The 8,203-nt window shown below is 49.0% G+C and overlaps 1 pseudogene; it reads right to left on the bottom strand.

Annotated features, from left to right (window-relative positions):
* Positions 1 to 463: 463 nt before the first annotated feature.
* LOC123169006 (2'-deoxymugineic-acid 2'-dioxygenase-like) overlaps positions 464 to 8,203 on the bottom strand; it is a 22,001-nt pseudogene continuing 14,261 nt past the window's right edge.

The following is an 8,203-nucleotide window of genomic DNA, read 5'->3' as shown; positions in this document are numbered from 1 at the left end:
CGAGTAAGGACCGGAAAGAGGCGCCTTCCTACTCTTCCTTTTGTGGTTGACGAGTTGCCAATGTGGGCAGTGGGCTGAGTCTCAGGGTCTTGGATGTCGGGGCGGCGTTCCTGGTGGCATGATGCACATTTGGCTCTCGGGCGAAGAATGTTGTAGTGGTGTTGACTGCGTTCTTTAGCCAATGGAGATAGGCATTATGATGTACCCTAACAAATCTTGAGAATCTAAGATGTGTGTGTCATGTTTCGATGATTTTACCCACCCATGTGTAAATGATACACGGACACACATTGAACTTGTATTCTCGAATCAAGCAGCGTCGATATGGCAGAAACGTGATTTCCACCTCACAATCACCAGTTGCTGTTTTTAAATTTATTTTACTCCGACATAGTAGCTAGATCACCAATCAAGTTTCTTTGCTGCTCTGCAACTGATCTCCAAATCACAAGTGAGCTGAGGTCTAAAGCTTGAAGGCCTTCTCCACGCTCTTCCTCCGCGCGCCGACGGTCTTGTACACGCGCATGAAATCGTCGAAAGTGACAGTGCGATAGCGCGGCGGGTTGCCCTCGCCAACGAGCTCCTCCGCGGGGCCGATGGGGATGTCCGCGGCCAGCATGAGGAACGTCGCCACCGACGTTCGTGCCAGCGCCCCGTTGGTCATCGCCCGGTGCTCGATGCTTTTCAAAACCCCGTTAGTCGCAATCAACATCAACGGCGAAATGATCTATCAGTCAACTGTCAACCTGGTGATGATTTGTGTCGATCGAATCGACCCCACATTGAAAAAAAGAGCAATCTGAGGGAAAGGGGGAAGTGATCAATGGATGGATGCCTCGAGCAGGTGGCAGGTGGCCGAAGTTGACGATGAAGGCGTTGGGCACGGACTCGACGTTGCTCCAGTCGCCCTTGTAGGAGACCTGAAGGCCGGGCACGGTGCTCTGGAGCAGGAGAGTGATGAGGTTCCGGTCGCAGTGGCACTACTAGGAAAAGGCCTGCTAGTGGCGCACTACAGGTGCGCCACTAGCATCACGCCATTAGAATTTTTTACTAATGGCGCACCACAGGTGCGCCATTAGTATACCAGATACTAATGGCGCACTTATGATGCGTCATTACTATGCCTCCTAGGGGGCCATATTTAACCATGTGCTCTGGCTTACTAATGACGCACTTGTTGATGATGCGCCACTAGTGTGCATTTTGCAGTGCGCCACTAAAGTGCTGGGTGGTGCGCCACTAGTATGAATATTAGGGATTATTTTTTTCTTTTATGATATTTGCACAGGTTACAAAACATATTACTGCACAGAATATAGACATCACAACATATAAACAGCAGATTTATCGAATACAATAGAAGATTAGTCTCCGAATACAATTCATCATGTTAGTCTCCGAATTCAAAAGACCGAACAAAGTTAGAACATTACAAGTCTCGAGACCGCGAGTAGCGAGTTTGTCTTCCCATTACAAGTCGATATCGATAATCTAAACTACCATCACATAGAAAAGAGCTGCGGTCATCACGATTAGCATCATCGCGATGAAACTGGTCTTCATCCGGTTCCTCGTCCGCTCCCTCCTCTCTCCCGCTAGATAGCGCGCGCATCTAGCTTCCGCCTCTGCCCTAATGGTGTACCCTTTGTAACTGTTACCGCTGAAACGGTAAACCTGTCTCCGACACTCCTCCCAGTCGTCGTAGACTCCGGGAATCTTACCCTTGTACACGACATACGATGGCATCTCTATGCACTAGCCAAACAAAACGTTAGTAGCAATTCACAGACAATACATAAGCAATATATAAGTATGCAACAAAAGGATCAGAAGAGAAAAGCAACACATTAATAGCACGATTCATGGTCCTACTAATAAATAGCATTGATTACATATAAGTTGAATGACTGTCCAAACCAAAGAGACATACAAGTTCATTAAAGTTTAATATTACAACATGAGCCAATCGACATTTCAGAACTACATAGCATCACTACTTTCGACTCGACTCAGGGACCGTAGCGTGGATGAAGCCACCGTCTTTCGTGATGGTCATGAAATCGCGGGCGTTGTCAGCCTGCATTTGTAGCGTTGTTTCTATCTCACTGCTGGACGGTTAATATTATGAGATAGAACTGCCCCGAGGTACAAAGGACATCTTGATGGATGATTTCCGCAAACTCCGACTGGACGCGAAAGAATTCTTGTCTGATGTCCCCGTCCTGGATTGCCAACAAGCGTGCGGCCTAATCTTTGAGATTATTTGGTAGCGGAAGGTGATTATGGTCCCGTACGATCGCCCGCATGTGATGGAGGGCATAGTAGGCATCCTTCTGACCGCCAGGCGGCTGCTTGACGCAGGGGAACGTCGTATTGTGGGTGAGCATGTGCTTGTCGTACCTACAAACTGGCCTGCTGAAGGTGCCTCCAGATCTCGCGTAGCCGGGGAGAACATCATCAAGAACTTTTTTGATATTTGTGTAGTCTTTCTTCGACTGACGGTCCGGGTCGAAATACGTGGCCATGGAATATTTCGGGCTTAAGAGGATGAGTGTGCAATGTGTGTCACTGCACAAATCACGGAATGCTAGAAAAAAAAAGATCGTAATCTAAGAATTCATATGTTACGGGGCGGTGAGGGGATGACTTACTCGGGAAAGTAAGGCACGAGGAAGTTATCCTTATCTGGGTTTGCCAGAATGACACCTTCGAGGTATGAACTCGCGACTTGCCGGTCCCCAGCGCTGCCCAAGATCTTGGCACGCATGTAGAAGGGGTCGACTATCACGATGTCCGGGGTCTTGTCTCTAATTATCCGCATCTCCATACTCAGCGAAAATAGCCGAACGAAGGTGTAGTGCAGCGGATGAAGGTTAAACATAGCGAAGATGTCATCAAACCGCAGGACGATCGTACCCCCGATGGCGCTATCCACAAAGCCCTTGCCCTCTGGCACCTTGGCCACGAAAACCGGGTATGCCACATCATTCTCGAAGAGACGCCGCTTCTCCAAAGAAAGAACACTGTCATGCAGACTCCGCATAGCACCGGTTGCAGCATTGAGAAAATTATTCGGTAGCATCGGCCTACTCGCCACATGCACCCTCCTCGAGATATCCTTAGGTGAAGGTGGCCCGTCCTGAGCACGGATCATACTCGGTGCCGGATGGCTCGCACCGCCCTTGTTATTCTTTCGTTTCCGTCCCTTCTTCCTCATCTGCTGTAATGGGATCGAGTTCTGCTTAGAGACCGCCTTCTTGAGTGTGTTGGGGCTGATAATATTCTGCACCTCGGCTATCTGAGGCTCGGTGAAGGCGGTAGCTGGAGGCGTCTCCTGAGAACTGAACGCCAGACGACGCCTGTTGCAATTGGGTTTCTCCGCGGTACCAGCTAGATCGCGGTCGTCTTTTTCAAGGTTGGGTTCTTGAGAAGAGGCCCGAAGAATTCGTCACCGTACCCATGTTCGGCAAAGTACTTATCGACGTTGGTAAATGTACCGTCGTCGTCGTCCGGATCCAGTGCCATATGCATGTCCGGATCCTGTGCCATAGGGATGTCCGACATGTCTGGTAGCGTTGCGGCGGTCTTGCCATGGCTTGGCGCCGGCACGACTGGCGGTGTTGTCTGTGGGGTGGTGTCCCCCGCCCCCAAACGAATCTGGCTCTTCGGCCAAAGCAGGGGCCAGCTTATGCAGGCGCTGAGGGTCATCACATCATCTTCGTCGGCCCCAGCGGGTCGAATCGGAGGTAACAACTCATCGCAACCTGGCAGCACCCGAACCAGTTCAACCCTATACACGGTGGGTGGCATCGGATTACCGTGGAACACGGGGTTGCCCGGTTGAACGATTCTGCCCTTGGCGACATCGATCAACTCGCCGCCCACGAAGTGCAGGAGAGTGCATGGAACGTCGGCGGCGCCCTGCGAAAACATGTAGGGCGTCAGGCATGCCCAGTCAAAGGCAAGGGGATGAAGTCATCGTCCGAGAGGCTTAGTTACCGTGATGGTGTCGAGCTCGGCTAATGTCGAGGCACCGCCAACGGCGGGCGTGCAACTGACGGAGGGGCCGCTTGCTGCCGAGGTGCCGGCCGGCGTACACCCAGGTGCATTAAGCTCCAATGCCCGTGCCGGCGCCGGAGACACCAATACCGCCTCCGCCGGAGACACCAATGGCGCCGCCTGCGCGTTGTGCGAGTTGCTGGCCGTGAAGCTGGGAACCGAGGGCGGCCCCTGTTAGCCGCCCGCAATCCACGTCTGCAGCCCCTGAATCAAGGTAGGCACAATGGCAGTGAGCGTCGTTCCCAATTGTTGTTGCACTTGCTCTTGGACAATCTCCGGAATCCGCGCCACTTGTGCCTTGAGTTCTTGAACCTCGCGCGACTGGCTTTCCGAGCTGGTCTTTTTCTCCTTTCGCCCACCAGTGTTATAGTATGACGACCATTTTGTGGACAAGCCTTTGCCGGCCACACGACCAGCTGACGATGGCTTACTGAGCTTATCCTTGTTTTTCATTATGTTCAACGCCCTATTTAGAGTGATGTCCCAAGGGGAGCTCTGAGACGACCCCGCGCTACTGCTTTCAGTCTCCTGCGGAAGGAATGTGAACCATTTAGAAATTTGGCTTCATTAATTAGAATGCAACCATATGGAGCTAATTACGCGGGGGTGTATTCCTTACCAGAACACGCTCAAGCGCCTTGGTCTTCGGATCCGTGGTAAGCTCCTTTGTTACCGGGTCCTCCTTGTACCGGGCCCTGACATAGTTCCTGGTCTGCTTGTCACGGTATTTCTCGAAGCGGGGTGGTAGGCCTTGCTCGGCACGCTCCGCGTCCTCCTTGTCCCATATAGGTTCCGCCACTCTGTAACCGCCGGGACCGAGTTTGTGGACCCCCTAAGTTCAAGTCCCGCATCTCTTCCGCCCACTGACTTGATTCCTCGGATGCGCTGCTCTCGCACTTGATCTTGAACTCCTTGTAGTCATCTTGGCTGATCGAAGGATTTTTCGCCTTGATCTTCTCATAACTATCACCTTTGTTAATCATTCTCTTCACCGCGCTTCTCCAAGTAGACAGGGCCATGCTCATCTTCGTGAGGGCGGCACTGTTCACTTTATTCCCTGAGAGGCGTGTGTTTGCAAATTCAGCGGGGAACTTGTATTGTTCGTGCAGCTTCGTGAAGAGGAGGTTGCGCAAATTCCCTCGGTCCTTATGCCTCAGGTTCTCGGTGTTGATCGAGACGGTGCTCCGGAGAATGCACCCGAGCTGAAGCGAGTACCCCTTGACTAATTCTTTGGGCGCCGTTGGATCCCCGTCGGAGTTCACTTCAGTAAATTCCTCCTTGACGGTGCCGAGCACGTTCGGGCGCCGGTCCTTCCGTTGCCTCTTCGGTTGGCTGCCATCTGTCCGTGCGCTGCCATCATCAATGGTGGCATCCTCGGCGGCACCATCAGTGGTGTCATCCCCGACGCCACTAGGGGTTGTGTAGTCAGGATCGGTGTCTTCCGCGACGTCCTCATAGCGGTGAGGTTCTTCCTCCATCTCCTGGGACAGCTCCCAGAATGCCTTGCCGCCCGAACCGCCGGCCTCATCGTTGTGGGCCATGTTTCGCTCTAAATAGGAAAAAAGTTTGGTCAAAAAGTTGGTTATTGTCAAGGAACAAGATCATGGTCTCATCATTTAGGGTTTGTCGACATCGAGGCATCCTAAAAGCTAAGCTTTTATCATTTAGGGTTTGTCGACACCGAGGCACCCTAAAAGCCTAAGCTTTCATCATTTAGGTTTTTATCGACACCGAGGCATCCTAAAAGCCAAGGTTTTATAATTTAGGGATTGTCGATGCTGAGGCACCCTAAATGCTAAGTTAAGTTTCCATCATTTAGGGTTTATCGATGCCGAGGCACCCTAGGTTGACTGATATATATGGGTATCTTCTAATAATATACCCTATCAAGAAAAGGGAAGGAGAATTCTAAGTTGGGCCTAATCACTTGGCTCTATTGCCACCTATGGTTTAATGCAGCAAGAATAAAGGGGCAGTTGATCCTACTTAATTAAGTACTAAGATACCCCGGCCCATGCATTAGTCGCAAGTACCCCATATGTCCTATTTTTAGCAAAGTCATGCTAAAATTCACGGAAAATTTCAGCATGACCTTTGCTGAAAATAGGACATATGGAGTACCCGAATTTGCCGAAACGGAAGTTAATCGACATTCCAGCAAAATCAAGGGCCTCTCGGGGTACCTGCAAAATCATCACGACACGATGGTCGGAGACAAAACCCAACAAACTAGCAAAGTTACTGACGTGTTTACAGAAATTGTTTTCTGTAAAAGATGACCATCATCTTTACAAGTCTTTCTCAATGTGATCAATTGATGGATCAACACGTAAAACATGTCCAATAACAGTTCTGAACTCCTGCCAAACAGTAAAACTGAACACAACATATGATCATCTTTACAAGCCTAACAGTTCTTTACAAACACGTAAAACATGTGATCATCTTTACAAGCCTAACAGTTCTGAACTCCTGCCAAAACTGAACACAACATATACAAGGAAAATCAACACTTCTAGATTCATATCAGACTAATAGCCAACACTGCATAACAGTTCTGAACTTCTGCCAAAGCTGAACACAACATATACCAAGGGAAATCGACAGTTTGGGGTCACAGTTTGCCCCCAAATGGACAGTTAACAGAAAGAAAAAATAATAATACTTGCATGTTCAAAGAAAAGCACAGGAACTTTATAGCCCCTTTTCTACTTTCTTTTGTTCCATAGGTGAGCAAGAAACTTTGGTCTTGTAGTTACAGTCCTACAGAACAAAGCTAACATAATTCTAGATGCCGCAAATTATGTCCAGAAGATCAAAATGGCACAGGGGGCTGATGATTCAAGATACAATTGTGGAACAATCACAGCAGTAGTAGGAAAGTAGTAGTTCACAAAGATTATGTTTCAACTAGTGTGTTAGAAGGCTGGTATATGCAACTAGGGTGTTAGTATCTTTAGTGGAGTACACAATGCAGAACCCGGCACAGAGAATTATACAGTATTAGTTTGGAAAATAATGAAGCTGCCATCCTTTTTATTAACCTATTAAGCTTATTTGGTCACAGAAAGTAGTACTACTTCCACTACTAAAGTAAAGCAATAGAATAAACTGTGCACGTGTAGTCGGTAGCTCACTCACATTACCAGTTCACTTACAAAAATAGCACTATAGTGTTCCCTCGCACATTTGTACTAGCATATAGAGATTTTCGAATACCAGTGGAGTAGGAGCAGAACATGTATACCAGAGGAGTAGGAGCAGCACTATATAGTGCTGCATTATCTGAATCAATGAGAATAGTATGAAATCAATGCTTTCCATACCAAGGTTGTGTGTAATCATCTTTCACACTTATCTACAAGACCACAACAGTTGCCGATAATTACCAACTCCTGACAGTTTCAGACTACAGCAGTTTCAGTTAACTGTTTTTTAGACTACAACAATGTCAGTGAACTTGCAAGATGGAGCCAACAAGTAACAGTAAAGCACACATACTAAATGACATTGGAGAAATAAAAGACAACAGTACGGCAGCTCCAGCTACTTCACATAGGTTCAAACAGATCCAAAAGTGTGTTTATGGGGTAAAGGGGATTATTATGCAGATTCAGACATGTAGGCTCCAAGGAATTTATTGTGGTAATCAGGATAAATGCAGATAACAGTGCTATGCAACAAATTTAAGTCACATCAGCTATCTACACAAAAGAACATAGTAGCATGCAGGGTCATCGCACAACAAGGCAGCAAATATTACATTTTACAGGAGATGAAGCATATCAGAGAGGAACGCACCTTCGGTTGGCCTTCTTCCAGTGGGTTCGCTGCTAGCCTTCTGCAGGTGGACTCGCGGCTAGCCTTCTGCGGGCAGACTCGCGGATTGCCTTCTTCCAAACCCTAGGAACGAGATTTCAGACGATTCAAGCATGAGGGTTCCACGGGATCAGCAGGAGTAGATCGTCGACCGTTCTAGGGAACCATGGAGGAGGAGCGGGAAGGGGAATGCTGCGCACGCACCTTCTTGCCTTCTCCCTGTGGCTTCTCTGCTCGCCTTCCGCCGGTGGATCCGCCGTTCGCCCGCAGCCGCCGCCGGGAGCGAGAGAGAGATTTGGGGGCGGCGGCGGTCTGGTGGGGGTCG

The sequence above is a fragment of the Triticum aestivum genome, chromosome 7D (genome assembly GCF_018294505.1).
Source record: "Triticum aestivum cultivar Chinese Spring chromosome 7D, IWGSC CS RefSeq v2.1, whole genome shotgun sequence".
NCBI lineage: Eukaryota > Viridiplantae > Streptophyta > Magnoliopsida > Poales > Poaceae > Triticum > Triticum aestivum.
Note: the sequence above shows the minus strand (reverse complement) of the source record. Positions and strands in the feature narration are given on the sequence as shown.